Consider the following 6,000-nt stretch of genomic DNA (forward strand, 5'->3'; position numbering starts at 1 on the left):
GGGCGTGTCGGCCGTAGGAATGCGGCCAGACGCGAGGTAAAAATACTCTGCGCTTCTCTCGTTAGCGCGCGGTACACTGCGGGGGTGGGATGCCGTCTCAAGTTCACTGCAGTGCACCTCTGAGCATCAAGTACTTACCAGCAAGGCAACATTTTACTAACAACCGAAATTTCGCAGCGTCTGTAGGTGCCCGCCCATCCACTCCAGCGTCGAGGATACCAGACTTTGCAGGCGCTGACGGAGGCGGTTGTCCAATGGAATAGATAGCCTTCATCTCAAATGGTTATGTTCGGAGAAAAATTTAGATCTACATAATTATACGTGGGTTAAATACCGCTTATAGAACTGACTGAACATCCCCGAGAAAATGAGATAATTTACAACGTTTCTTGTAGCTCTAGTCTTCAGTCCGCCGATGTCCGCCTCCGTAGCCGATGTCCGCCTCCGCCTGCTACGCAAGGGGGCCCGGGTTCGATTCCCGTCAGAGGACTGGGTGTTGTGTGTCCTTCATCATCATATTCTTCATCATTGACACGCAAGTCGCCGAAGTGGCAACTAAAAAGACTTGTAATATATCCGCCGTCCGAGGATAGGAAAATCTCAGAGTGTGAGTTATAGCGGTTTTATTTAAACTAAAGTCTTTCTTCAAAATTTACAAAACAAATATTCGTGAGGTAGGACTGATCCTCCAAGCCTACCAATAACTAAATCAGAGATTATTCCAAACATAAACTGTCTGTAGTAACCATACAACTTCACCGAACCAAGCCTCGGGCGTCTCGTGAAGAGCGGCGCGGAGTCCACTTTGCCGTCACCTGAGTCCGAGGACGAGTAGAGGCCCTGCGAGAATAGCGGCGGTGGACGATGACACGGCAACTACGATGGATGACACCAGAGGGCTCGCTCGGAGTGAACTGCCTCTCCAGGCTCATGCGCCAGCCTAAATACTGCTTGGCGCATGGATATGGCTGACTCTATTTGCAGTCACGTGTCGAGCGGAAGGAAAGAGGTCCGCGGCTGTAGCTACCTCTTGCGGCGCCGTGGACGCCTCCTGGTGGTCTCTGGGAAGCGTCTGTTTCCGGGACGACCGGCCAGGCTGACCCCTACTCGGTCCGGGGCCCGCTGTACCGGTCTGCTTCGCGGGAAGCGAGAGTTGCAGGCGCTTAGTCTGGACACGGTAACTTGCAATTCGGCGACCGAACCCCGAAGGGGATATCCCGGCCAATAAATACCATACGATCATTTTCATTTCAGTCCGATGACTGGTTTCTCTCTGATATCCATCTCTCTCCCTCTCTCGGTTTCAGCGATGATGGCGATGGTAATGATTTCTGTCCTTTGGGTAGGTTATGGTAGTGTAGCCTTCTGGGCACCAAGTGAAATCACGCACGTGAGCCACCCACCAGCCTGAGAGGAGGCGTGGCTGCTCGGCACGCATTTGACAGGTTCCATACGTCAGAAGCGAGGAGGTAGCTTAATTCGGGATACAAGTTTCTGTCCACAGTAATTTACTGACCGTCATGCCTGTCAAAGTAGCAGGTCAGGAGGCGGCAGTCCAGCTCCTTTGTCGTGCGCCGGGCTGAAAAGGTCCAGTCACGTATTATAACTGGGTAAGAAATTTGCATATGAAATTAAAGTTCTGTTGAAAAATAAAACAAATGAGCCACATTCAACCTTGTAGCGTAATTAATTTAGCATATGCAGAGTGATGAAAGACTTACCTCTAACCGCAAATTCAGAAAATTATAACTTCCAATATATTAATTTCACAAAGCTAATGATGGCTCTTAAGAAAGCTAATTCAGTGTAGAACACTAATCCAATATCAAGAACTGAAGATTTTAGTTTGTTGCAGAGTGGCTGACTCGGCCCTTCTATTCCAGCGAGTAGCCAGCCGCAGATACCTCTTGTATTATTTTAATTCGTCCCACTTTTTTTCCCCTTTTTGGCCAGATGTTTCAGCGGAGTGAAAACGAGACTCCCTAGAAATTACACAATGGGTTTCTGAATTTTCATAGCCAAACGAAGAGTGGGAAGTGGACAAAATGGTTCAAATGGCTCTAAGCCCTATGGAACTTAACATCTGAGGTCATCAGTCCCCTAGACATAGAACTACTTAAACCTAACTAACCTAAGGACATTTCACACATCCATGCCCGAGGCAGGATTCGAACCTGCAACCGTAGCAGCAGCGTGGTTCCGGATTGAAGCTCATAGAACCGCTCGGCCACAACGGCCGGCTTGGGAAGTGGACAAATGGGGTATCAAATTGATCAACGTGATGTTTAATTTTGCTAAAACGGATTTATTTGATTGAAAGTAATCAGGGTAGTTACGAGAGAATTAATTAGTGAGTAGAGGCAACTTGAAATATTTCACGAACTGCTGCTGCTAGCAATGTAAATCATAATTTGCTTTGGGCCTTTGTCCCACTTCGACGCGGACTCGGCCCTGTTACTATGGGTTTGGCGCTGCTAGTGTCAGAGGGTGGCGGATGCCCTTCCTGTCGCCACCCCAGACCTCCTGGGACGGAATTAGCGAACCCCAGCTGTCTGCGTCGAGTGTAAGCCATGAAATAGAGCGAATGTGTTGCAAATGTCTGCGAGCCGTGTAACTGAGGCGGGACGTGGGGACCAGCCTGGTATTCACCTAGTGGGGTGTGAAAAACCGCCTAAAAATCACATCCAAGCTGGCCAGCACACCGGCCCTCCCTGTGAATCCGCCGGGCGGATTTGATCCGGGGCCGACGCGCCTAGCCCAGTCCAGGAAGCAGCGCATTAGCGCTCTCGGCTAACCTGGCGGGTCTGCTAGCATTATGAATGAAATATCAAAATGTGCTTCTCTTCAAGGCCTAGCTACTTTGCGCATAAAAAGTTAAATTTGTATGATATTATCAGTTAGAATTATTTATTTCCGATCAAATACTAAATTCTGGACACTTCGAGAACAGAACGACGATAGGTGTTACAACCTGTGGTGCACCTCAGTCTGACTCGAAAAATTCGCATTGAGCCACATCAAAAAACAACACCTGCTTCCAAAAACTTCCCCTGCATAGAGGCTGGTGATATAGTCATAGCATCCAGAAAGTAACTCTATGATAGTATGCTACACTGTGTTCCACCTCATTGAATTTGAGACGGTCTCACCTTCTGAAACGGATATCTGCACAATTTTGAAATTCCACGCTTTTTTCCTGTTTTCCGGACAAATGGTAAAATACTGATGTGCAACGGGGACGGGTTGGGGGTTGGAATGTCGTATTGTTTTTTTGTGGAAACTATGGACAGATGTCGGGCAGTGTACTAAATCCATGTTTATTTTATGCTGGAACTCGCCAGTAGATTTCGAGTGTCGAGATGGTTACCTTCTGCTGATCAGTGAGGGGTCTAAGAGAAAGCGACAGAAAAAAGACCCGAGAGACCATTTCGGTCATGTTCAGCGAAGTTTCGCACCCGCTTGATAGCAGGACAGTGCCTCAGCGCCCACTAAATGGTATAATTTATCGCGAACAGCTTGACAACCAATCAAACACTATGTAATACAGCAATTTATGAAGATTGTACGAGGGTTATTAAAATATAAATTGGAATATCGTAATATATTTATATTGATTATTCATGCAAATAGAAACGGAGTTGCTATTTTACTACATAGCTTCTGTCAATAGATGTTTTATACATCGGACGAGAAGCTTTCTGATCTGTTCACGAGAGAAAGAAGTTGGCAGCCTCGGTAGCCAATTGCGCTCGTACTGTGCAACCACAGCGCGTTCTTCAAAAATGTTACTTTCCTAAAGCCTTCTTCAGTAGACCAAACGTGTGTGTCACATGTGGATGGGCCTGCACAGTAGGTAAGTGCTGTAGAGGTTGCCAGTTGTAGCTTAGTGAGTTACTAACGAGTTAGACCTGCTGCACGGGGCCGTGCGTTCTCGTGTTGGAGGAGGACGTGGTGAATAGGTCGACATATTCGTTTGTTGCGATAAGCAGTCTCGGCATCACTCAAGTGCTTGCAGTACAGGGCCGCATCCACCGTCTCTCGCCCGAGTGGGTAGTCAGTCAGCAATACATATTTTGAGTCCCAAAAAACAGTTGCCAAAATTTTCTCGGCTATCAATGGAGACTTAGGCTTTGGTCGGTGCCACAAAAAATCAAATGGCTCTGAGCACTACAGAACATCTGAGGTAATCAGTCCCCTATAACTTAGAACTACTTAAACCTAACTAACCTAGGGACATCACACACATCCATGCCCGAGGCAGGATTCGAACCTGCGACCGTAGCGGTCGCGTGGTTCCAGACTGAAGCGCCTAGAACCGCTCGGCCACACCGTCCGGCCACTGCAGCACTCATTTCTGGATTTATCTTTATTTTCAGCTGTTGCACGATTGTGTGATACTGTCAAGATGCTGCTGTAGTTTTCGGGCTGTTTTTATACACCGCCGTCTCATCTGCTTGTAGGACAATTTCATTGCTCGCCGATTTTTTCACGTCGCTGGCGTAGAGTGTAAGTACAGGGCCCACAATCGACCCCTGCAGGACCCAGGCCACAGTATTCCTGACCGTACTGACATGTTGGCCGCACCTAACAGAGCTAGAAACGAGTCAGTCATTCTGATAACGTGTCCTGGAGTGTCTAACAGGGACGATTTATAAATTAAGCCCTCGTGCCAGACTTTGTCTACAGCTTGATCGATGTCGAGAAAGACTGCTCCTTATCGTTTTTCCCCATTCCTCGCTCTACATATATTGAGCTATTTCAAATTTACCGCAAGATAGTTCACTCAGTTCGGCAGTGGAAAACGTACAATTTTACATTATTTTATTTTATCAAATAACTCTAAATACAGGGTTATTCTAAATGATGGACCCATTTTCAAAACCTCGTATTTATCCAAGAACAAATCCAAACGAACAAGCTTTATACCAATGAAAAGAGGAAGTTTCAAAGTTGTTTTTATAATGTTTGGTATCACTCAAAAAAATTTAATAACTCGCAATTACACTACTGGCCATTAAAATTGCTACACCATGAAGATGACGTGCTACAGACGCGAAATTTAACCAACAGGAAGAAGATGCTGTGATGTGCAAATGATTAGCTTTTCAGAGCATTCACACAAGGATGGCGCCGGTGGCGACACCTACAACGTGCTGACATGAGGAAAGTTTCCAACCGATTTCTCATACACAAACAACAGTTGACCGGCGTTGCCTGGTGAAACGTTGTTGTGATGCCTCGTGTAACGAGGAGAAATGCGTACCATCACGTTTCCGACTTTGATAAAGGTCGGATTGTAGCCTATCGTGGTTGCGGTTTATCGTATCGCGACATTGCTGCTCGCGTTGGTCGAGATCCAATGACTGTTAGCAGAATATGGAATCGGTGGGTTCAGGAGGCTAATACGGAACGCCGTGCTGGATCCCAACGGCCTCGTACCACTAGCAGTCGAGATGACAGGCATCTTATCCGCATGGCTGTAACGGATCGTGCAGCCACGTCTCGATCCCTGAGTCAACAGATGGGGACGTTTGCAAGACAAAAATCATCTGCACGAACAGTTCGACGACTTTTGCAGCAGCATGGACTATCAGCTCGGAGACCACGGCTGCGGTTACCCGTGACGCTGCATCACAGACAGGAGTGCCTGCGATGGTGTACTCAACGACGAACCTGGGTGCACGAATGGAAAAACGTCATTTTTATATCTGAATACCGGTACCTCTCAATTCACTCGTATCAGCAGATAATTTGAGTTTCTGTCGTCTATATGTCCGTAAAGTTCCAATCTAGCACTAAAGTCCTAAAATCCCCTTAATACTCTGTTGCTACCAACAGTCAGAGAATGTACACCACATCACTTTTAATCTCCGTAATATTCTAACAGTTCATCGTGAATCTTAACACGATAAAGTCCAATCTAATTATATCTCGCTGACTGACACTGATTCCCCGCCTTTTAACGAAACAATCAAGGAAAAAAAGGCGGCAGTAATGAGG

This window comes from Schistocerca nitens, chromosome 9 (assembly GCF_023898315.1).
Source record: "Schistocerca nitens isolate TAMUIC-IGC-003100 chromosome 9, iqSchNite1.1, whole genome shotgun sequence".
In the NCBI taxonomy this organism is placed as follows: Eukaryota; Metazoa; Arthropoda; class Insecta; order Orthoptera; family Acrididae; genus Schistocerca; species Schistocerca nitens.